The sequence below is a fragment of the Protopterus annectens genome, chromosome 4.part1 (assembly GCF_019279795.1).
Source record: "Protopterus annectens isolate FY-2018-M chromosome 4.part1, PAN1.0, whole genome shotgun sequence".
In the NCBI taxonomy this organism is placed as follows: domain Eukaryota; kingdom Metazoa; phylum Chordata; order Ceratodontiformes; family Protopteridae; genus Protopterus; species Protopterus annectens.
In genome coordinates this window covers 426,647,735-426,674,291 of record NC_056734.1, presented here as the reverse complement: position 1 = coordinate 426,674,291, position 26,557 = coordinate 426,647,735, and the positions used below count along the sequence as shown (strand labels likewise).

General features: G+C 39.7%; 1 protein-coding gene and 1 pseudogene across 2 annotated transcripts in view; one reads left to right on the top strand and one right to left on the bottom strand.

Annotated features, from left to right (window-relative positions):
- Positions 1 to 26,557, bottom strand: part of IRS1 (insulin receptor substrate 1) — a 160,762-nt gene that overhangs the window by 67,635 nt on the left and 66,570 nt on the right. The gene's annotated exons all lie outside the window — the stretch shown is intronic.
- On the top strand, positions 595 to 9,413 carry LOC122801426 (annotated as a pseudogene).

Below are 26,557 nucleotides of genomic sequence, written 5' to 3'. Positions count from 1 at the left end.
TTTAAAAATAATTCGCTGGTAAAAAGTGGTGTATGACGAACTCCCAGCCAGAAAAAGCATTGACAACAAACACTGTGAGAAACTTCAAGTATGCATGTGATAGGCACTAGGGAATATTAAGTAGCACATTGGGGGAAGGGAATGACACCTGTCACCAACCAGACACCGTGGTGACAGAAAAGACAGCAAGGAGGGGCAGAGTGAATGGATCTACATGTTATGTCCTGCTGACAAACTGCATCTCTCTCTCTCTAGCTTGTAAATTTCCACAACCTAAAAGCACTACCAAGCAGGATATAGTATACATTTACCTAATAACATTTTATCTTGATGTACACAGTCTCCATTTAACAGACAAATGGCTATTTAGCAGAAACCTGTCATTAATTAGTTTTTGAAGGAGAAAGTAAGAAACACAATTGCTCAGTATCAAGGAACAGGAGTTTTAAGCTGTGAGCCACATCACAGACCCTCATGTGATCATTCAAGCCCCAAACCCAGAATGTAGCCAAAATTAACATTTACATAAGGAAATTAGTTTAAGAAATCGGAATAGCAGACCTGTAAGCCAAATCGGCCATCCTGACAAAGAACATGAGTGTGTTGGGGGCTGGGAGTGGGTGTAAAGTATTTATTTTCCACTTACAGCTCAGAGGTAAGCATTCAGTGACTTCCTCAACAAATGTATTATGCTCCACAGAAGAGGACAATGTTACCGCTTGTCTTCAGTTTTGACAATTCTGAAGACCAATATCCACCTCTCGCAAGACATTAGTTAAAGCTCTTTGTTAACCAGGTAAAGTCCACTGTGCATCTCTTAAGTTCGGACACGACCTTGTTCTACTTGAGAGATCAAGTGATTTATTCAGCACTGACCATTAGTTACACACTTTGATCTGTTGGATGCTTCAGTTTTCCTTACCAACAGGACTGCTACTAACCATGTTCAGCCCAGCAGATTTTGCACTTCTGTCTACCCATAATCCAAAATGCATGTTTCTCTTCCATTACCAGTTTCTGAACTATTAGGAAAGCAAGAAATAAAAAAAGATTACAGTAAGCCCTCTCAACTGTAACATTGGTGGGGGGATCCCTAACTACTCTTCCTGAGCTGATTGTTTTGGAAAGAGGCTCCTCTAAACAGTCTGTCAGGAGTACAGAAACATGCTTAGGTGATGAATCTTGTCTGTTACTTTTTCAAGGACCCTTGACACACTTCCAATGAGCAATTCTATGGAACAGGACTCCCAACCATCCATCATTAAAGAACTGCTCATCTTACGCAGATAGCCTATTTACATGCTATATACACAGACACCCTGCTCATCTTCTGCAGGTAGTCTATGTAACTAGCATGTTCTTTTAAAGGACATGAGAGTAAGTGAACTCCTGCAACGGCAGAAAGCTACCAAGATTCAAAGTTCACAGACTTAAACTGTATAAGTTATATGTGAAGTATAATGTTTGTAAATGTGAACTTGTTAATATGGTTTGATTACTTTTATATAAATATAAGCTTGCCTATGTCACGTGATAATTCAATAAAGGTGTTTAAACATGGGGACTGTAAAACAGACCAAGTGGTAGGGATAGTGTCTTCTGAATAACGCAGCTACAGATGCTACACAATAATCTAGCTCGTATCAAGATATATGCAGGCTCAGCCATTTCAAAACTCCCAGTAATGGGTGAAGAAATTGTACAGCATCTTCAAACTTAACCTAGCAGTTGTGCCAAACACTTCGGCTTTAGTTTTTCAGAACCAATAGTTTTTCACTGTCAAACCAGCAAATGAATAGATCTAAATCATGCTTCAGTAATAAATGGATACTCTTAAATAAAAACGACTCAAAGTACACCAACAAGCTCTGGGATGAAACAAGACACAATTTGAGAGTTATTCCAATCAGGTGAACCCCCCCAACAGTTCCCCTGCAGGCAGTCAACCGAGACAACCAAAGGAAAGGTGAGAATGCATTTCTTTTCCAAATGCTCAACCAGTGGCAATGGTCCCTCCAGAACACTCAAGTAACTTACATAAACAGGGATGCCAACTGAAAGGACTCTAAACCAAGACCTCTATAATCCTAAATGTAGAAAAGGGCGGACTATACCAAGCAGACTTGGTTTGAATATACAAACAGGACTAAACCTCCAGTCTATCTAGTGTTTAGAATCCAGGAATGGAAAAGTAACACTGGAGACCTTCCAGATGTCAACCAGTTGAACCTCCCATGACCTTCAAGGTTAACCCCACTAAGAGGAAGCTGCTCATGAATAATTACAATGTCTAGCTGCAAGATTGAAGGATCCTTCTGCAGCATGGAAACACTAGTCATCCAAAGCAGCTAAGTAAATACTGAAGCCTTCTACTGTGACACTACCCAAGAATGCAGAGCCCATTACCACTATTCTTACCAAGAGGTAACATGTCTGCCCTAGCACTGGAGAAAAACTCCAGCCTGCGACACTAGCCCATGAAACTGCTACGGGATCTGGTTACATTTGTGGAATAAATTTAGCAGGGATCTGGCTACTCTCACAAGATTATACTAAAGGATGTGAAGGACAAAATGGACACATCTAAGTGGAATACTGCCCCACATTTAAAATCCAACCCTACTGAATTTAGGCAAGTAAACCAAAAGAAAATACAGAGAAGACTGAAAAATCAGAGTGGAAATAAGTCTTGTTTTTGCCTTGTGGCCTGGACCATGACTGAAAAATGGTCTTCAGACCAGCTCACTTGCCTGGTTAGCAAATGTTAAAAAGAAAAATGGTCTTCAGACCAGCTCACTTGCCTGGTTAGCAAATGTTAAAAAGTCATAATATAAAACCACAGAGAACTCCTCCTAAATCTCTACTGAAATAGTCCAAAGATAAGAATCCAAGAGCAGATCCAAAGATACCACAAGAGGGTACCATCTCAGTAAATGGGCAGGTGGAGGATAAAACCTCTTCTGCCTTAGTGCCAAATATGTTGTCTTTGTGCAAGGGGGCATCCAACAATTTAAATGTGACATGGTCTGGCAGGGGCTGTTCCTTAAGCCATGCATGCCTTCTAATGACAAATACAGTGACTGCTGCCCTGCAAGAAGCTTCTAGGGTGTCAAAACCACAGTGCAAGGTGTGTTTAGTTACTTGACTTGCAGAATGCATTAACTCTTGTAACTCTCTAGATTCTGCAAAAGCAGGAAAGGAAGACATTTTTGTTTGAGGAGTTACAGGGTATGTTGCTGAAATTTTAGCATATGGAACTGACAATTAGTGCCATAACAGCAGGAGTAGCCGAGGTGTATACTTTTTTACCCCATCTGTCTAGTACTCAGGAATCCCTATCTGAGGGGGGTGGGATTCTTAGCAGAGGTTGCTTTAATCCCTTTAGGCCCTTGAGAAATTACCTCTGGGTCAGCAGTAGGATTGTTAAAAAGCAATCTGTGTGAGTTAGGGACTCTGTAATACTTGTCAGGTTTCCAGGGAGCAGGAGGGAGGGTAAAACAAAGAACTTGTTGAGAAAAACCACTTTAAGTTCTTTTGTTTTATTTTGATATATTTATCTACAGCCTGTTTTATTCATTCAGCAGGAGGGAGGGTGTCAGGAGTCAAGCTGGATTCCAGGAAAACATCCAGGACTGGGGGGATGGCCAAGGGTCTGTGCTGTGGAAGATCTAAGAATTCCCTGATTCTCTTATTGGATGGAGGGTAGTCTTGACTCTCCCATTGGAAATGCTCCCGTAAGGTATGAAGGGTTTCCTCAAAGGAAAAATCCTCTAGGGGAGAGGCTGAAGGGATGGAATCCTCTGCATCAGAATCCTCATAAGTAGAGAGGGGGTTGTATGTCTTCATATTTAGATGCATCAGAGTCATCTGACTTCTTCAGACAAAACTACAAAGGACAGATCTCTTTTCCTTTTGGACAGGGTAGCTTGGCTTCCCTTGATTAGCATGATAAGGTCTTCCGCTATTTTAAGCATTTGAGACCGAGGCAAGGAAGCAGGTGCCTGAGATTAGGTCATCGGTTTCTTGGGTGTGGTTTGTACCATGGGCCACAGAAACTCCTTAGTTTTCGAAAGAACAGCAGTCACGAAAGAAGACGTCGTTTTGTACAGAGAATCGGTAGTGTGAAGGACTTCCTCTGAAGCCGGTGCCTGCTCAGTGGCTCCGGACCCATCCAAGGTAGAGACGACAGCATGATCCTTAGTTGAAGAGTTTTGCGGCTTACCAGACTCTGAAAAGGTCTCGGTAGCGACCTGCGAATTCACAGAAGCGGGCATCAGGGGCTGCAAAAGCATCTCACTGAGGACTGGAGAACTGACGACTAGCTTAACATAAGTGTCGTCGGTAGGTTTGGACTTGTGCGGTTTGTCTCTGTCTTTATCTTTATGTTTTTTTTCAGAAGATCTGCTGTCGGATGGCTTACCAAAGCCATATCAGAATTCGAGGTCTGTAAGCGAAAATATCTAGCTACTACAAGGGCCCAACGATGGATAGTTCTGGCGTTGAACAAAGCACAGAAGTGACAATGGGGGGGGGGTGTCGTGGTCTGGGTCTAAACAAGTGATGCAGTAAGAATGAATGAAAGTCTCGGTGTGGTATTTGCTTTCCACAGGCGAGACAATTATTTTTTTCTGACATCGGTTAGTGCAAGAAAAAGGATCCCCAACGGGGTACGTAGCTTTAGAAGACTTCAACTTCAATTATTCGGTAGACGAATCTCAGGCAGCGGCCGACCGACACTCGTGCGAACTGCTTCAGGCTCCACGGCAAGAAAGACATGGTGTAATGGCGTCGGCTGCCTTACTTTATACTACTGACGACCTGACATCAGTCCTGAAGCGACAGCAACCGACGGAGAAATACTAAGCCTCTGGTATTCGGGCCGGCCAAGGGCTACCCTGGTAGGGATAACCCAAATGTGGTGACTGCGATAGTGAAACATGAAGAACATCTAGGCAGATGATATCTTGATATATAGCAGCCTTGTATACAGACAGCCGTATTGGAACTGAAATTGAAATCTCTACAATCTGGAAGCATTTCGTCTAAGAGTGCTGATGAGGAAGTAGAAAGGAAGACTGAAGCACCTAAATAAATCAAGGGAAGGCAATGTAAATTTTACTAATAGACTATTTTTTGAAACATGTATTTTAGGAAGGTAAAAGAAACATTAAATACGAACCACCAAGCATCAAAACAGGAATCAGAAATCAGCATGTCCAAAATGGCTGAATTAGCATAGTTTTTTCCCCCTAATTTCAGGGACCACATCCTAGAGTTTGTTTTACAGCATCTGTGCACTCAGGAAGTCATCTCTCATACTAGGATTCCACTTGGAAACTTGTACTTCCTGCTAAGTGTTCTGCTGGCAAACTTACAAATGCATAACTCAACAACTCTTTCATGTAACTGTAAGGAGGAAAACAAACTGAAAAGAACTAAACATCACAAGAGATGGGAATTCCAGAAAACTAGCTAAGAGCTTAATAATACTAACCTCAGAATGTACACTATGACTAAGGCACTTAAGCAGTGAGTAGCTACAATCTGAACAGATACCAGAATGCATCAATGTCAAGGACATAGTCCTTTTAGGTTCAGGAGAGAAAATGACAAAACTAGTCAAAAAACACTACAATCATTTCAACTCTGTTTTAACCATTATTTCATCCTGCTGACACTGCACATTGCCTACAGTTTCCTAGTTTATCTCAATCTTATATACTGCTCATTAGTATTTCATGTTTAATTAGTAGCTCAATTATAAACATTTGTGCTATACTATATTCTGTTTTAAACATACTTTACTGAAATCAAGCCACTCTTTTTCTAATGCGGTAAACATTTAACAAGCCTATATACCACTATGTATTTTCATTCTAGCATCTTCGCCGGACTTCAGACAAGTTCATTTCTGCATTAACTGAAATGATTTATTATCTTTTGCGGTCTATAATCCTAGGCTTGCTCAATACCTCAAACATATTTTTTTCACCAATAGTCAGTCTCACCTTTTTATGACAGCAGTTAAATGAACTGCATCTCACTGAACGTTTTTGCACTTAATACATTTCTGACCACAGTTTGGTACATATCACCTTAAAGCCCCACAAATCTATAAACAGGTGTTTTTTTTTTTTTGCATGATACACTTATTCAGTTAAACAATAAACTCACATTTCTTCAGAAAACAATTAAATTGCTGCACAAAAATTTAAATGCATCTACATCAAGTACCATAACAGATGTAACTATCACCACTTTTTGCTCATGAGTGTCACAAAAATTCATAATGGAAAACATTTGAGTGATGTTTACATAGAATTATTAGCAGATCTGCTAACAAAAAGGAAGCCACAGATGATTTAAAAGAAGCAGCAATAAGACAGAAAAGTACAGCTATAGAAGAGGATGTGTGATAAATACCAGAAAAAAGAGACACTGTTGCAGTGGTGGCGGGGGGGGGGGGGGGGGGGCAGATGAATAACACCTCTACAATGTAAGGGGTTAGGTAGGAGGGGAGAGTATTTAAAAGGGGGTAGTATAATGCAGGATGATTTTTAGAAAGGTAGAGGCTATTTATGGGGTGTTACTACAAGCAATCATCTTCTGAGATGATCAACAATGGCTGGAATTTTGCCCAGGTAGGCATGGGTGGTGCACTTCCTCCACCTCAAGAGACTTGTGGACCTAGCCTCAGATGGGAGGCAATAGTTAGTGTTGCAACCTGGAATGTGCGGGTGGGGATTAAGCTCATTAAGAGAGAGAGAAAGAATTCCAAGTTGGCAAGTAAAGGTGGGAGCGGAGATAACACTACTGCACAAGCTGAAGTTACACAGGTTAGACATGCAGAAATTGTAAACTAATGGATATGTACAGCAAGTAAAGTAGCGCTAGAGGGGTAAAGAAGAGAGTAGGCATAATAGTTAGGGTTATAGCAGAAGAGCTGAAACATTGTTACAACAGGCCAGAGGGTAGAAGGGTTGTAGAAAGTAGGGGTATTCATTGCAACAGCTGAGCTTTTAGAGTTAAATAAGACAGGAGAGAGGTCACAGAAGACTGTAAGGTTTGGGTAGGCAGAGGTAGACAGGAAGGGGATAGTTTTTTTTTCTCTCAGGGTATTTCAATGAAGTGTTGCAGCCTCGCAAGGATACACTGCATATGGAATTTACATTGCTCAAACAATGTAAGGAATACATTACAAAGGGATAGCATGGGAGGTGTCAGGCAAGTGGCTTCAATGAAATCTTAATTAACAGGGAGATGATGGGAACAGCAGAGGATTAACACAGAAATCATTGTCAGACTGCAACTTGGTAATTATGGACGGTCTTGTGGAGTCCAAGATCAAATCAAGGTGCAGGTGGAACCCAGGACACTGGTAGGATGCAAGACAGGTACAGTGGTTCCTGGGTAAGATAAGCTGCAAGAAAAGGCAGCAGAGATACAGGGCACTGTTGAAGAAGATTTAGAGCATGAAGATGCAGTTAAGAAAGTTGGAGGAAATGAGAAGTTTACAGATGGCAAGGGCACAGCAAGATAAGCATCAAGGAAAGTAATATTTCAGTTCAAAGAAAATTACATATCAAGCGTGTCTTGCAGGGAAGAAAAGTCTGGATATAATCAACTGTTTTATTCTGCAAATCATGCGCTGTGTAATTTCTTGCTGGGACTCTAGTGTAAATTGGTCTTGCCTAAACTGACATGCCAGTTACCTAAATAAATAAAAATGTTTATGAGAACACATTTCGTTACACCTGGTAAAGTGAGGTTTAAATTTGTTGAGGTCTATTCCCCAGTGTTGCTACTCCATCAATTTTTACTTTGAAAAACCCAAGAACTGGAAGGGTTTTTCAATCTCATCCACGATTGTGTATGTAAATGCAGGTGGGGTAGAGGTTGTCCGATTCCTCCTGCCCGTCACACATTCACACCCCACTTTGTTTCTTTGATTTGTCTGCCGATTTAACAGACTGTGACTTAACAAAATATAGTGAGAAGCATGGGAACATGCAAATTAGTGACTCAAGTCTGCACACTTTTCAGCTATTGCAGAACAGCTGAGTGGGTACAAGCTGAAGGCACACAGAAAGGACAGATGTAATTTTGTCAGTTAGTGTAACCAAAGTACTTGGTAGACAGTAACAGACAGCTGTTACATTTAGAACTTTGAACAGTGGCATGTAACTTCATTAGTTCGTTACAGCCAGGGTTGCCAGATTTCCGACAGGCCAGGTAGGGACAAGAAAAAAAAAAGGGTCTTTCTCACTAAGTGACGACAAATAAAAAAAAGTCTTTAAGCTATGCACCAACCCCCAGGAAGTTTTTATATACTACAGTCATGCAATTGCTATAGCACCTGAGAACTGCTCTTTGCAGTTTTTCATATTTGTATTTTGTTCCAGTTTGGAAATGTTATACCCTTGCCCTGTTAGAAAAGTAGTCGATCAGAGAATTATGTAAAAATGGACTGATGTATCTATGAATTTGTCCTGGCTTTAGCAGCACTTGCAATAATATCCCTATTACTGCACGTTACTGTAACAGTGATGCCAAATCTGCACTGCCATGAAGAGGAAAATTTTTTCTTAAATGAGAATGGAAAGAAAGAACTTTTTCCAAGTGTACATGACCCTCCAAGCAAGGAGCGATCTGTTGTTGTACCTTCATACAATGAAGAGTCACGTTTACCTGTGATGATGGACGAGGCACTAGAATATTTGGAGAAAAGGCAGAAGCAGCACAGTTCGTTCAGTTATGAAGTTATTGTGGCTGATGACAGACAGTACCGATCAAACAACTAAGGTTGCACAAAAGTATTCCAAACAGTTTGGCAGTGACAGGGTACGAGTTCTCACACTGGTGAAGAATAGCGGAAAAGGTGATACCATCAGAATGGGTGTCTTAAGTTCTACAGGGAAGAACATTCTAATAGCAGATGCTGACGGTGCCACCAAATTTGCAGATCTTGAAAAATTAGAAGCTGGTCTCAAGGACCTTCAGAAGCCCTGGCCAGACTATATGGCCATCTCGTGTGGTTCCCGTACTCATTTTAGTTGCTCAGCGGTCTTACTTCCGAACCTTTCTCATGTATGGGTTTCACTTTCTGGTTTGGTTCCTGTGTGTGAGGGCTACTCGGGATACTCACTGTGGATTCAAGCTTTTTAGCAGAGAGGCTGCATTAAGACTGTTCACATTACTTCATATCAATCGATGGGCATTTGATGTAGAATTACTCCACATAGCCCAGCATCTTAACATACCAGTGCCAGAAATTGCAGTCAACTGGACAGAAACTGATGGTTATAAACTGGTTCCCTTCTGGAGCTGGCTACAGATGGGCAGAGATCTGTTTAAATCGACTGTGAAACCTCACAGGTGCCTGGAAGTATGAGTCTCATCAAAAAGAGATCTGAGTTATCTTACATAAAAGAACAGTTGTTGCACCTGAGACATGTACAGCAGCCTTTCAAATATAATGCTGGGGGGAATCACTGTTACTGTATCTGGAGGCAATACTGTGCTTTTACTTTACGCTCCATGTTTAGATTTTTGAGTGGCCCGTATGCTGGTATACGAGCCAATCAAAAAAAATCACACAGCGAACCCTCTTTCTGTTCAATGCGGAACATTAGGCAGTTCCGCATTAAACAGAAGTAGCTCCGTTTTACGATTTTTTTTTTGATTGGCTCATATACTGACATACAGGCCAATAAAAAAAAACAAAGCGCAGGCTGTTTCACCGGGATTTTAACCAGCAGTGCGACACCCGGGATCAGGCTACTGATCCCGGGCCAGTCCCGTTCAAATACGGGCGTCTGGCAACCCTGTTACAGCCGTGGGGTGGTGCATTAAGCCATAATCCATGTTATCTTAAGTAAGTAAGACAGTATGTCACCAAGTACCTCTTGGTATCAGTAATAAGAACTGCCATTTCTGTGAAATATACGCTGGCATACAGGCCTTAATCTGGGTCAGCCATCTCTTAAAGGTGAGAAAGGGGGAGGAGAGCACTGTGCCAAAAAAACCTTCCCAGCAAGGGTCAAAATGTTTATGCCCTCCTTCAGAACAATTTATATCCAAACAGCTTTGGAAATGTTCTTCCCTTGGACCCAGCAGAAAAAAACACTATTCTCCGACACAATGCAGGCGTTCTGGAAGGCTAAGTCGTTGTCCCTTTCCTTTTAGCACACTAAATCCTAAATTCAACTGCGTCTTAGTGAAACACTGCCTTGGCATTTTAGAGCCAGTCAACAGATCTGTTCCTCAAAATATATCCAGCTGGGTTTGTCCCTTTTTTTTTTTATAAACTATTTTTACAATATTTAGCAAATTTTTAAAAACCTTTGTTTCAGCTGGCACCATCTCTCAAGCCTGCATTCTCTAATACTCATATCTACTTTCACCTGTCGCCTTCATGCCTTGAACAAAACTAATGCCTTGCAAGAGCAATAGGTCAAGCCTCCATATCGGTGGATTAATCTCGGTGGAGTTAAGAACAGAAGTACTGAAAGGTGATCACAGAGAGGGAAACTGAGAATTCCAGCTTTTGTCAGTTACGCACCCAGTCTCGCACGACTAAGAATCGCTGCTCGCCAGTGAAGCTTCCTTCCCATGGTATATGTAAACCCACTGGCTGGAGATGTCTGCAGTCTCCAAGCATTTGTCACCTTTAGAGAGACTATGAAGCTGCAATGATGTGTTTGTGAACTTCATGCACAGTTCAACCAGCATCAGAGCGCAGCCTATAATAGGATCAGTGATTAAACCGCAGAGAACAGCTATGATTCCTAGGGTTTGGACCTTACTATTCTAGTGAGCGTAATCAAACATATCGGCTCAATGTTCTGGGTAACCATCAATAGATCTAGACAAAGTATATGAACATACCACTCCAAAGGCCAGGGTTTTTACATCGCCATTCATACATTCAAAGGTTCATGGGAGATTACTAGGCTAATGACCCTCGGGGCCTTCTTAAGTTTAGCCATGTTTCCTATACGATATGTTTATGTGCTACTGCACACCGAGAGTCATACTTAGCTATTAGATTTACACTCCAGGGGACTACTGAGGAGCTTAGCTCAAACTCCCAATTGCTCCAAGCACTGTCTGGTTAAGTGACTTGCTCAAGGTCACACAGAAGGCAAGTGAGGGCTGAGGAAATCAAACCCTGTACCACAGAGACTACAGGTCACTTCCTTAATGCTCTGCGGCTACTGCCAACAGTCGGTGCAAAAATATGTCTTTAAATGTTTTAACTAGTGTCCATTAAGTGTGCTTACACTAAAATAGACATTAGTTTCTAAGAAGCAGCAGAACTATAATCCCCTTTGCCCAGAATATATGGCTAAATTCCTGACCTAATATTCACTGTCTTTTAAATGGGGCAATTAATCCCATTAATGTTAGCTCCACTGGCATTGCTGTAGTAGCCCTAAATACAATGTAGCCAATCAAAGTTCATGAAATGGATCAAACCACCCAAGGGGCAGACTAGGAAAGATAGAATATTCTCTCAGGGGTGGGAGTTCTCCCCTGCAGATGCATACTCTAGTGAAGCTTAGCCCTAGGCACACGAGACTCTGGATAAATATATTGTTAGATTACCATGCTATACAATGACACTGAGGTGCTAGAGATGGCTACAGGCAATGTCGTTGCAAATAGTGTACATTCATGATATAGTAGCAGACAGGCAAGCAGGACCAGTAATGAAAAAAATCCTCATTATCTACTAGTAGCAGAAGTTTGTTGTATTCCAACAGTTAAATGAGGGTGTAAGGAGGCTAATCCTCTTGGAAAGAGGAGACCTCTCCTGTGGCTATACTGGTCAGGTGAAAAGGGGAATGTATGGGTCAGTAAGTCACTGTGGGTGTGCTATATGGTCAGGCAGGTAGGAACACAAAAAAAAACTTGGTATCTAGCTTTGTCACCCAACCTAAGGACAAAGCAGTCTATACGGGCTAAGTGTAGTGCACAGGGATGTTCACATTGGTGATACAATTCCACTTTCCTCAATCCAATACACTTCGGTATCATTTTTCTTCTCTCTCCACAGCGATGCACCCTTGCTTTATCTATGCTGCTTGCAAACTCAAAGGCAAAGCAAAAAATGTTCTATATTACTAGAAGGTCAGCTACAATATGGCAGTTCAGAGCAGAAGACTATGGCTAAGGATTGCTAACAGTTTCATCTTGTATTCCTGGTGTAAATCCCTGTGCCACTGTTTGCCTGCTGTTAGACTCTGAGCAAATCACTTATCCAGACATTACTTCTAGGTCAGCCCAGAAAGGGGCACTTGCGCTTCATGGGTTCAGCTGGTTAACAAACAAACAAATATATTTATGACCCTTAAAAGCATAAGAACATTTTAATGAACATCTAAAATGAAATGTAGTGTGATTCGAAAACCAAAGACTACAGAATAATTTCCTGAAAATCCTAGAAGACCCTACTGCTGCCTACAGCACACTATCAATACTTGAGTATTGTCATGTACCAAAGCAGTGAATCCTCACTAATAGGGTCTTGAGCAGTACCATTTCACATTTTAGTGGCCTGAGTGGAGATTGTATAAACACAAAGAAGAGTATTACATAGAACCAATGTTTTTCCAATATGCTGCAGGAGTTCAGGGATGCTATAGACTAGTGTCCACTCACTGAAGGCCCCATTTGCTCAATAGTGATTATGATCACAGAGATGTACTAGTGGTCAAACTGGAGACAAGACAAGGAAATAGGTCCAAATTACTTTACACCAAATGCTTCCCTTTCTTCTTAGTTGTGAGGTTTCAGAGGTAAATTGCAGAGGATGTGGGGTTATAGCCAACCCTTGTCAAACAAGAGATGTGGACAGACCGTCTTGTCTCCCTGTAAAATGCTTATTTAGGTGTTTCTCTTTTTTTAAATATTTTGGGTCGATCTGCATGGCTGCTCAACAATGGGCGTTGTAAGTGTGTGGTTCCTCTTCTGGTAATCTATTTTGCTGAAGCTTTTTTTTTTTATGCATGGTCCTTTGGTGGTTGGAATGTATTGTGTAAAGACTCAACAAGTAGCACCACAGTCATGTCCTGTAACCAAATAATCATACCAACACAGCAGAGAAATGTACTATAAGCAAGAAATCTTTTTAAGTACATGAAATCCTGATAATTCTTCAGTTCAGCACCAGCCCCGTACCCCAAAGCACTTAACTCCTATCAAAGCATTAAGCAGCAATATACTGAAAGTACAACCCTATAGAGATCATTAGTGTTTTAGGGGAAAAAGACACACTGCTCCACAGAACAATTTCACTTCAGGGCAAACACCACAGCCACCACAAGTCTGCAAGGCTGTAAGTAGGCCTCTACACATAATGAAAAGGGGAAAGAAGTGTGCACTCAAACATCAAAATGTATCTGTAAAAAGCCTATAGAGATTACATGCACTTTGCAGGCGGCCAGTCAATTAGCACTCAAATACTAATAAAATACTTCTCTAAACAGGCACTCTTGTTAATTTCACTACAGTCAAACTGAAAAAGTACTTGTCTTTAGGCAAACATCTCACTATTTGTACCTCAAAAGCTGCTACAAGGCTAGTAAGTGCAATACTTGGAACACTTTTGTCTCCTGATGTAACTGATGAAATAAAAAGATTGAGTTCAGTCAGGTTTCACAGCCTCCTATGATGCCTATTCAAACATTCACAGCATTCCACTCCTGTGTGCTGGGCTTAAGAACAGACAGATGAAAATGCAGACATCAATTCCATTCTTTCAACTCTAAACTGGTGTGCCCTTCAATGCCCATTAAGGGGATGACACTTACTTGGCAGATACTGGCTTTCAAACAAGTTTTTAACTGTCTGATACGGCTCTACTTCTGGCATTTTGGTCATCTTCATTTCAGGGGGATTTGCAAACAACATTTTTTTCAGGTTATTTTTGTCCCATACCTGCACACTATCAAGCAGCCCTTCGATGAGGTAAGGCTCATTTATTGCACTGCTCTGGGGATTTCACCTGGAGGTGAAGATCTTGTCAGATGAGAGCCATGATTAGGGCAGGTATAAGGGTGCATTCTACTTTTGCCAGCATTCTGACAACAGAATTTTCTGAATGGTTTGGTGAGCATTTAACACGCTTGGTGAGGTTAATGTCTGCTCCGAAGCCACCTCTCTATTAGTAGTGCTCCGGCGAGGGACAGTGGAGGTGGGCAGCCAGATTTATCCCTCCCTCCCAGCATGAGCCCACTTATTCATCCTTCCAGCAACCCAGGACTGTCAAGTGTCTGATTTGTCAGTTGAACGTTGGAGTTGGGGATATATTCCTCTATGCTATCTGCACTGGCTTTGACAGCATTTTAAGCTGGAGGCTCCTCATTCAGAAAAGAAATGGTCTTACAAAAGAAAAAAAAGTCTTATATTATCATTTTGCATGGTAATCTTGTTTACTCTTTCAACCATGATGAATAATACATTTTAAGAAAACTTTTTATGAAAGAAGGCAGCAAATCTACTTCATCACCACCACCCATCAACCTTTGCACTCTTGCTAAGTCATCTACCTTTACTGTATTTTTCTTTTTGAAGTATTTTAACTTGACTCTCCTGTCAGAATACCTATTAAACACAATTTTCTTCAGCTGCGTCCCAGATAGGGTTACATTTGTTAGAAGTTTTAAGTCCCCCCCCCCCCCGATAACTTCCTATATTTCGGTAGCAAGGCACAGTCTTCTGGTCAGTGTTAGTTATATGATGCCCCGCAAATTAAACAATTAGACTGCATTCCTTCTCACTGACTTGATTATACGCACTGCAATTTTTTTTTTTTTTTTTTTTAATTAAAACACTGTTTTAATGTGGCAAAGCGCTCTTACTCTAGGTTGTGTTTTGATGACTTCTGATCCAACATATCAATATTTAAACGGTCATAGAAAACATATTTTAATGTTAAGTCGCTGACAGCAAACAGTGGCCCATTTCTGATGTATAAATCAACTTTATGCATAAAAACTGTTTATCTGAGGACAACTTCACCACTCCCACCTCTTTTACCACATTCAAAGGAGGGATCTCCCATAAAGACATCCTTTTTTTTTTTTTTTTTTTTTAGTGGGCAGAACCACTTCATAGATGTATCATGATACTTGATAACTTAAGTGCCATGATGCATTTTTCCCACTACATGGTCTATTTTTATGTAGAGTGTTTCTTAATAAAATCGCTTCATAAATGTTTGACTACGACATCTACCAAAATGTTTTCTTTTTAACTGGGATGTCACCAAAAAGATTGCATGGAACTGCATCCATACATTTTACAGATACAGCACCTTCGCATTCATGACGGTCGGTGCAGCTATTAAAGTCTAAGGTCTCGCAAATGTCAGCATATGCAGGAATTTATTTTAAAATAGGCCAACCACATGTAGACAGAAGGGTGAAAATGCTTCATGGCACTGGAAGTACTACACTCCACGGAACAAAAGGTAACAAGAAGTGTTTAGCTGTGTATAGTCACATTAACAAGCATCAATTACCTCTTAACAGCAAGAACCAACCACCTCTTAACAGTTCCCAATCACAGGCAGCCAAGAAATAGCCGATGTCTATTATATATATCTATATCTATTTACGTAACAAAATTCTCACATCTTGTGTAATAACTTATTTTATTTAGCATGATATATGTGGGTCAGTAGTCAAAGTTTGAATACTAACCTATCAGGCAAGATTTGTAAAGTGCAAACTGTTGGTAACAGATGACTGAATCATTATCTCAGTAACACAGCAAGGGAAGTCACTGCGAAATATGATCAAGATGCATAACAAAAAACCTGTAACTTGTGTCAATTGTTTAGAAGATTTTCAAATGTACCATGAAAGATACTGCAACAGCATAGAGATAAATCAGTCAGTGAAGCAAACTGGTAATGCCCTCAGACACAGTTTAAGAAGCCAGCGAGTCAAAATTCCCCAAGAAACAGCACCTACAATTACAGTGCTTAGGCACTGTCATAATACAGGAACACAAAAATATGCACTATGGGAGGAAGACAGAGTGAGAGAGAGAGAGATGGGGGGAGCATTCCAGTACAGCAGCACATATCAAGTCATTCTGGGGTAGAATAAATTAGAAAATATTGACAATCCAAGAATCATGCTCAAGGGTTAATACTACACACAAGATTAAGATATAATGAAGTGTGTTTTGTCCTTTAACTGTGTGAAGAAAGCCATAGTAAGCAGACAGTAAAGAAAACTAATGCATCACTGGCCAATAGGAATGTAACTTTCTAAGGTAGTGGGATGTGTGTTAGTAGTACGAGTGAATAATTAATGCACTATATACCTGTAATAAGTAAACTTTGCAGCATATGTAGTACAACAGTGAAAAATAAAGTCAAACCTCAAAGAAAACAAAACTTGCACAACATTAATATTATCTTATGAGGCATGTATCACATCAGTAAGGATGTCTTGGTTTCCCTAACTTCACTGTACTAAGATGTGTGGACTGAACTGGAGCCTACAGCACCAGACACAACACAATAGTCGGTGGGGGTGTGCTGTATCTAGTAAGGGATACTATAATTTTCCAGAATGTCTGCACACTATGTAGATCCCAAAAAAAATAATAATAATAAAGCTCTGTAACACTGTCTGAGGCATCAAGAATATGAATTTAATTATCAGTCTACACTCCTTGCATATATCATAATGAGCAGAGGAGCATGTGAGGTGTTTTTAACCTGCAAGCAGCGTATCACCAAAATCTAACAGATATGAAGGGCAGCATAAGACAAATTGGAACACTTGGCAAAAGGAAAACTACAGCGTGTGTGTGTGTGTGTGTGTGTGTGTGTGTGTGTGTGTGTGTGTGTGTGTGTATGTATATATATATATATGTATATGTATATATATATATATATATATATATATATATATATATATATATATATAGATACACACGCGCGAGGACGTGTGGGCAAGTAATCGAGTAAGGGTGAGTTATAAGTGTGCATCTGAGATTCAAGAATGACAGAAGTCGAGCAGAAATAAACATTCTCCTTCAGCATTGACATTACAAGGTAGGATAAAAGCTGGAGAAGTTAAGATGGGTACAGCTAGGGACACATGGAAAGACAACTGACAGACATACATCTATGCTTGTGCTCTACAGATTTTCAAGCCACTAACCATGAGTCTGGCCATCATGACTAGTCTATTGTATTATACAGTCTATCCATTTTACAGTTTCTTTGTTGACTGTTAGTTGAATCTAAGCTTTTCCAGTACTTCCTAGCAACCACTGACAAATTCTGATGATATTCTGGTTCCTAAATGAACCTGTCTTCATCACAAGATAAAGACACAAATCAGAACTTGGGGCTTAAAAACACTGCAAAAAGTACAACACTGTAATGTTGTATAAACGAGGAAACTACATGAGTACCGACTATTTTTAACAGGCAAACCACATGAATATAGAAATATTTACAAACGTCCTTTAACTGAAATATTATGAAAGATGAGTACATTTTCATTAGAAAAAAAATTGCAAATTTTCAACAAACTTCCTCAAGAAGGCACAACATTAGACAAAGCTTAAGAAGACTCTGAAGTTATTACCCACAGCAGAAGGTGCTAATTAATACAGAAATGACAATGCCACAGGTCAATAATACTGCTTACCTGCATCTGAAAATTTTCCGATTAGCATACAGTCATCAAACCAATTATGGTGCACTGCTGAGGTCATAGGTCAGAAACAGCCAATGGCCTGATGGGCTTGTTGGCTTATGCACACTAGACATATGTAAGTCACTGCATGTTCTAATGCCACTATGCACGATCTATATTGTTGGATCCCATACGCACCTGCCTTCATGTTTTAAAAAGTAAAGCATATTCTCGTGTAATTAAACAATGAAGCAAAATAGTACAAACATTACTTGAGCTCTTGAACAACTGTGACATTATTCACAGTCCCTACAGACAAGGTGATGGAAACAGAGAAATGGATGTCAGTGAAAATATGTTATATGTAGCAGAGAATAAGATTTACCTAGCACTGAAATTAGCAAATCTGTAGATGGGAAATGGGTTTGAGTAAATTTTCCCCATTATATGAATGAACATAGCTATGCATCTTGAATATTCAGTCTAACAGGATCCTGGTCTACACTGAAGGGTTCCTTCAGACAACCAGAAAGAAAAGGCAATGCACTTCCCAATGAAATGTGCATAATTATTTTATATTTAAAATAATGAATACAACACGTGTGTGTATATGTATGTATATATATATATATATATATATATATATATATATATACATATACATACATATATATATATATATATATATATATATATATATATATATACATACATACACACACACACACACACACACACACACACACACACACACACACACACACACACACACACACACACACACACACACACACCTCTATCTATATGGGTCTACCTCGACCCAATGAAATTACGTTTTACCGAAACGTAATTTGGTGAGCTCTATTTGGCAGAAGTGCATTTTTGCGGAAATGCACTTTTGCGAAAAGACAACTAAATGAACAGCAATGGGGGCTGTTGCTTGGATTGCAGTACAGCGGGGATAAGGGAATACTCTCTTTTCCCCACTGTAGTGCGATCTCGGAGTGAGAATATAAACGTTGCGGGGGAAGTGGGGGCTATCTCGGAGTGAGAATATACAAGTTGCGGGGGTGTGGTGCTGGGGCTTGACCCCCTGTATGTATATATATATATATATATATATATATATATATATATATATATATATATATATATAGTTAGTGGGGGGGGGGGGTTCCGGTTAAGTTGTTTTTCGCAAAAGTGCATTTCAGTAAGTTCACTTTCACGAAAAACAGCTTATATATATATATATATATATATATATATATATATATATATATATATATATATGTATATGTAAACACACACGTTTATCTTAAATATCAGAGGTGCAAATGTAACAGGTTCCTGGTTTACACTGCAGGTTTCCATCTGACACCCATTGTAAAAAGCAGTGTGCTTCCCACTGCCACTCTGTAGGCGTTCCTTTAAACTTAACACAGTGAAAAAAATGTTTAAAATGAATGTTGAACTTAATGAAAAGATAAGCAGCAGTCGTCTGCACACAACGTGACTAACTCCAAAAACACACAATTTCTGAATCCAGTGTCACATGAAAAATATCCTTTCAAGAAGTTACTTGTGAATACAAATTCATCATGCAAGACCTTCATTACAGCACACCTGTATGTACAGAAGGTACAGAAAAATAAAAGTAAAATTAGCTGTAAAATGGCAAACAGTCTGAAGAATGTGACAGATAGAAGTAGCTGACTGTTCAAGTGAAATTTACAACTGTACAAGATTTGGGCTTATACCGTCACTCTCCTTTATACAAGTTACTCCCAATTTTTAATTCAGAGGCAGTTTGCCACCAACATAAAATCAATTAAAATGGTTCAGCCACTTTGTAGCCTTTCGTTTACACATTCAAACTGAAAGATTAGCAACAGACTAGCATCCATTTTTGAAAGGAACTGGTCTGCACATGAAGTTGAGCATTAACTTCTAGGGCCTCATGAAGTGCCATTACTAATCCCCCCCCCCCCCAATCTGCCTTCTGTCTTTGGCTTTTAGCCAACAAAGAGAACTGATGCACTATCTATACCAAGTAGCATACAACTTAAATATCTACTGCTAATGACAGAAAGGTGAAAGAACTCTAAACTAATAATAACAGCTAAGTAAGTTTGCTGGGCTGCACAGTTTAACCACATCAACTCAGCAACTGAGTGAAGGATAATAAAGTCTAACAAACTACAACACCTTCTATTAGTAAATGTTTTGGTCTAACCAGTAATTTTATTTCTGTGTGCATTTCTTTTCTAGTGGCTATATACTATTACTCACATTTATGGCTATTTATGAGATAAATATAAACAAAATGTCTAAACATTCTGTTGTAAGGCTTCCTATATGAATGTACTCATCTCTTGTTTACTGACATTTCCATTCAAAATTCATTACTTATAAGCACCACCACTTCCTCTCTTAATGTTTGTAATGAAAACTATGACAGGAGTGTCTCTGTCAGCTACATTAGGAAACATGCCCTCCCGCACCACATCACTGAACTAATACTTGTTCATGACTGAAATGAACCTTTACCATCCTGCTTAACAGTTGAACAGTTTCCCAGTTTTACATCTCAACGTTCTAAGTTCTGAAATGGCCTACAAATCTTTTTACATGGCCTACTTCTTTGCCCTACAGACAGCAAATGAGTTAATTTCATATTGTTCTATGTAGCTGGCTAAAATAATACAGCTATCTGTGTTCCTCCTCTACACAGCCACAGCTCCCGACATACAGTCACTCTACAGACAAACATTTGAAACTGCACAGGTTACTTGAAAAATAATATGAACAGACTCCTATACAGAAGAATTATTATTTAATCAGTTATGTTTCAGTTTATGTTTTTCTCTCCATTCCAGTCATTTTCTATATATTTACATTACTGTCCTATGTCTTGAAGGAGTTCTCAGATCTTGCGTTACTCTACCATTTCGGGAACACAGCATCAGCAGTTCCTGCATCAGATGACTACAAAGAAAGCTCATACATTGTGACATTCCATTTGCATTTTGTGAATTTTTTTCAAATGCTTCCAGAATGTAGGATATGACAAGTAATTATCCTGAAAAATAATTTTATCTGACATCCAGACAACTAACATTTCTCCAGCCTCTCACCGTTCATAGTAAAGCATAATGTTGGCAGGAGCAGTTAGAAGCAGTTTCCTCCAGAAAACAGAAAAAGATGGGAGGTAAAGTGACCTCATTCTAAAGAAGGGACAACCTCTATGGTCTCTCTGAAGAGTCTAGGTCTGCCCCAAGAACTTTTCAGAGGTAGACTTGGACTCTTCGCAGCATAGATTCCAAGATACATGGTTGAGACCACGCCCAAAATATCCTGATTATTTCTGAAGATTCTCTAACCTTAGGCAAGCTCAAAGACACCCCCTTCCATTAGTGGCAGCCCCAGCTTGTGGTCAGGAAAAGGACTTCTATGCTTGCAGTTACTACATTTCTTTGGCAACTTGGACATTACTGTAGGGGGTGGGGGAAAAAAAATCACGTGATGCTCAAATGTTCTCCTTAAACATTTGGGAGGATTCTTTCTTCTTTTTAGCTGTTTCTATGTCTGAAAGACAGGGAGAAGTGCACTAAAGAGAGGATTGCTTGCACAAAGAGTCATCTAACACATGGTGTAATGACAAAAAAAAAAACTGGACTTCACCCATGAAAAGGACATAGGTTGACTACCTTCCTTAAACAAAAATAACCCTCAGATTCCAGTAGATGCCAGAGTCTACAGCCCTGGCCAAAGTATCAGCACAGTCAAAACTGCAATGGGCTACAAGGAAAATCACTCTGGAAGTCAAGGACATATTTGAGCCCAAACAAATGTAGGGGGAGAAAGCTTCCTCAGTGCCAGGGTCACTAAGCATAAATCTGATCTCAAACGTTTTGGTACTCCAATCCCAATGTGGCAAAGAAAAGTAATTTCTTATCCACACAATCAAAGGCTTGACTTGGCAATCTGTTGTCAAAGTGGTGAAATATTGTGGCCATTAAGTCTCATGACGACGGACCAAGGAGATAACATGAGAATCAATCCATGGATGCCTGGCAAAGATCTCATGCCACTCAGCTAGGGACTCTGTAGACAGTATCTGCTTTCATTTGTACTACAGACACATATTCCAGGTACTTCTAAGCTATGTATATATGACAAGAGCTTGCTCTCTCTTCTGTATATACTTATGTAGTGGTTTCTACTGAACTTCATGAGCTTAATGCTTCTACAAGAAAGGTTAATCGGGGGGTGGAAGTGGGATTTATCAATTTGTCTGTCTGAGAAGTAACGGATTTTGTGTCCCTCCAACCAGCTTCTGCACAGACAAGTTAATGCACGACTGACATTAACAGGATTGAATGTGTGACAAGCAGGTACTAGGTTTGGGTGTCAAGAGACAGATCTGGCACTGAGAAGAGTGTCTGCCAATGCAAAAACAAGAGAAGCACACACAAACTGGTATCAGTATCAGACTGTGTTCTCCAAGGATGCAATACCCCAGCCACTTGGATGGGTTTTCCAGACTTGGTCTTGAACAGTGAACCCTGCTAGGCCCAACAGAAAGACCTGGAGAAGGGTCATCATCTCAGTACTGACCCGTAAACAGGTGACAAAAGGTAATTTTTGTCAAGGAATCACCCACAAGAAATGCACTGAAAGTGCAGCTCCTTCGTTCCCCTCATCATCAGTCAAAGCATAAGATGGGTAACACCTCACAGTAACAGAGTACCCAAAAGACAATTTCAGAAGGATGCGACTCTGGAAGGGCTTGACCAAGACCCACTCTGTTTCTCAGGTCTTGTGATACTGCTCCACATAGGAGTTTCTCCTTCTATATTAAAGGTGGCTCAGTTGAATGGCTGACACCTAATGGCAGTGCTTCACCTTAGTCTCCTGTCCCAAGCATTGTGGAACTCCTGTCTTGGCTTGTAACATAACTGCCCCACCATTAGTTTACCTAAAGCATTACAAGTGGGAGCTTCCTTTGTGAGAGCAGCAAAAAAATATTCTGGGAGCTAGACTTGGGCGCATCCTCCGAATATGACAGGTGACATCAGAGCATGTACTAGAGTATATGTGTCCCCTTAGCATAACAGCTTTAGGGAAAACCATGCCAAACTGAATCTAGAGAGGGTTAAACCCAACTGCAGACTAATCAAAGATGATCCCTACAGTTACATACATGAAATCACATTGTTTTCCTGACAAGGAGGACTGCTTAAGAGGGTTACTATGCATCTCTGGACAAAACATATTAAAATTTCTAGAATCCGTATTAGCAAATGCGACCTATTATCTTTGGTCATACAAACATTTTAAAGTAACTCATTCTGAAAATAAATTTCTTTCACTGCTATACTTAAAACTGAAGTAAACATACATCCACTACAGTGGTGTGGTTCTGGTGATAGTTTGCAAATAAACCATATCCTGCAAATCAAAGATTCCTTCCCACGGCTTTCAGTTTCAGTCAACAAGTCCAAGAAAAAGCATTCAACCAGACTCAAAAAAGTTTATGCAGTTCAGGAAATAAACACTTGTATGTTGTAGGTCTTACACACACATTTTAAGTAATAAATGTATTACCTTCTCTAAACACAGGTTTAGAACTCGCTGATTAGCTCCATATGAACAGAACTGCTTCCTGAAACTAAATTTTACACATCAGACATGAAGTGATGGTTTTACTGGTGATCCTCAAATGCACAACTGTGGTTCATTGACAGAGGTCAAACAAAGGCTACACTGACAACTCTGTGTAGCTAACAGAGGAAACAGCAAGGTGGCTTCTACATGCTGCAGTCACTCATGCAAGATTACATGAATAATGGCATGATGTTCATGATCTGAACAGACATTTGTGCAACAACCTATAAGCTTGGTATGTTTTCTTTGTTTTGCAGCTCTACACTGATGAGCATTTTCACAAACAAGGAAGCAAAATGTCATTTCCAACTTTAAATATGCATGGAAGCTGCGAAGTTTAAAAGAATCTCGGAAAACTGCCTTTCAAAAAAAAACCCCATCAAGATGGCAAAAATGCATTCTTCTATGCTATCCTGGTTTTAGCAGTTAGCAAAACACAAGATGCAAGAAGTACAAATGCTAAATATGTGTGCTGCAAACACAAAAGGAATGCTACTGCAGCAGTTTAATACCTTATTGCCAAATGCCAATTTTTTTTTTTTTTTTTTGACAGCATTTTTTTGCCCCTTCCATCTGCCAGATCTCAGGAGATTAGCTATTTTCTCTCTACCAAGCAAGGTCATCATTGTGACAGTTATCAGTGTTGGTTTGCCATTCTTCCACTTTCTCCTTGCTCCCAATGTACATAGACTTCGGCAAAGCACCAGTCTGGAGACATGCAATGGGATAACCATAGATGTATTCTTCACATAATTAACAAACTATTATAGTGACAATTTGGCAAAATAAAAGGTGACTAGTTGGTTTTGCCAAACTGTTACTATAATAGTTTGGTAATTACATAACTAATACACAATTACTTACCCATGCTAATCCAGCATAATTAGAACTGGACAGCCAAAGTGACATGTTACAATGTTTGGTATAGCAACAGAAAATTAAATATGCATGCCATTACTGAAAGTGTTACTGACTGTAGGTACATATTCCCCTAAGGGGCTAATAGTCATATGACCGGTTACAAAAATAGGGGAATACCTGGTATGTCTGCATTCCTTAATCTCATTTGCCAGATCATGAATGAAACTGCACTCGTATACCCTGCCAAAAAAAAAATATATATATATTATATATATATATATATATATATATATATATATATATATATACATACATATACAAATAAAGACGAAGAAGAATACGATACGAAACAACAGCCTGGTTATACTGCCCCTAATCAGGTCACAATATGTACTGCCAGAAAGGACCAATAAAGACAATGTAGCATTACAATTCTCAGCCATAAAGTATTCCTAAAGAAGATGTTTGCTGCCTCCAGACTTCAAAGGAAAGTTCTGAAGTTAGATTAGAAAAAAAATAGCTAGCTCACATACTTGTACTAGGAAATATAGCTGTCAGGCCATTCTAGTAATGATATTTGGAAACTGCAGCCACAAAATATCAGATGGTCAGCATCTTTTACCTCAGTATCCAAGTACACCCACTGTACACAGATTATGCTCTCCTCTGCTTCCTTCTAAAACTATTTAAGAACAGAAAACAGGTGGACAGAATGAACTCAATGAGAAGTCCCAACACTATCTTGCTTATAAATCTGGGGGTCAATGCATCATGACCCGAAGTTCACAGATTCTAAATACATCTGGTGTCGGTGTGCATGCACGCTTCTCCGTGTTAAAAGTCAGGGTCCAGAAAGGAAGGTTCTAGAAGCTCCTCGGATATGTGATACACCCACCAGCAACCTGGAAGGCATAATAAAAGTTTCTCCAAAAACAAGCCCCGAAGATTTAAAATATAGAGCAGACAGATAAAGCAGAATGTGATTGTGTTAAGAAAAAAAGATACAAGCCCTTGCGTTTTAGTTAAAAGAATTAACAAGATAAGCTCTGCAAGACTGAGATACAACTTCACTTCCCTGTACTACAGCACACCAAACCAAAGACTCATGAAGTGCACAGCTACCACCTGTCTAGGAAGCAAAGGAAGGAAAATAAGTGTGCTTTGAAGAAAACTAGTCCACTTTAATAGCACACACCCCCCCCAACTGTGGAATATATACAGTCACACCGATCCCAAAATGCAGTATAAAGAAAGAGAATGTCTTGAGGGAATATGCCAAGTCACAGGATATTCCACGGATACGAGCCACTCACAGAATGTCTCTAACAACCTCAGTTCACATCTGCACTCACCATTTGTTCTGCTTCATACACTCAATTGCCTACATAACCCATGTCCAGTTGAAAGGGGAGTTAAATAGGACAGAAAAGCGACTAGAACACCAGTCTCGGTATATTTTTCACAGAAGCAGGTTCCCAGGATACAGTCAGTTACAGTGTGAACCATATATAAAGTCAGGGGAAGGATACAGATATGAGATGGGAAAATGTTAAGCTTTTCATTACTCATCTGTGAGGTTAGAGTCCTCCTGCAGGGCCTGGATACCAAGAGATCATGTACTGAGCATGCTTTGGCAGCCATTTGAACAGCTCTCACATGCTGTAGGCTACAGCAATAATCCGTAATGGACTATGAGCAATGTAGCACTTATATGTGGCCTGTAAGTTATATCCAAAGGCTAAAAATTAAGTAGGTAAATCCAAATTATACCCTTAGACCAGAACAATTTGCTATTATTTGAAAAGAATATCTTAAAAAAATGCATTTATCAGGTCTCTTCTTAATGCCAAGGGCTGCTTTTGGTTTCCAGGTGTTATCTTGCACAAAGTCTCTTGTCATTTAAATACTCATACTGACCAGCAAATAATTTCCTTTAGTTTCACACAAGTTTTTCTAAAATTACTGAACCATGACTTTCTGCCCTTTGAAGAGACTGTTTTTTCCTCATTTTATTTATTTATTTTTTTTTTTTTGCAGCTTCAAGTGGGAGGTCTTGCCAACATATTCAGAAACTTGCCAAAGATGGAATGCCACCACGGATAAATCGGATGTCAAATGAGGGAGTATTAGAACTACCACTATATAATAAACAATTACGGTGCATGCGTAAGCAAGTGCATGGCATTATAAAGTAACGGCAAACAAGAGGAACAGTGTGAACAGATAAACAGTGGATAAGAACTACAGAAGTAAGCAGAGACTTATACACCTGTATCTCAAGTCAAATGCTGACAGGCACAAAGGGTGGTTTGCATCCATGCTAATACACCAAAAGATGAGAAACACAACAATCAGGAGAT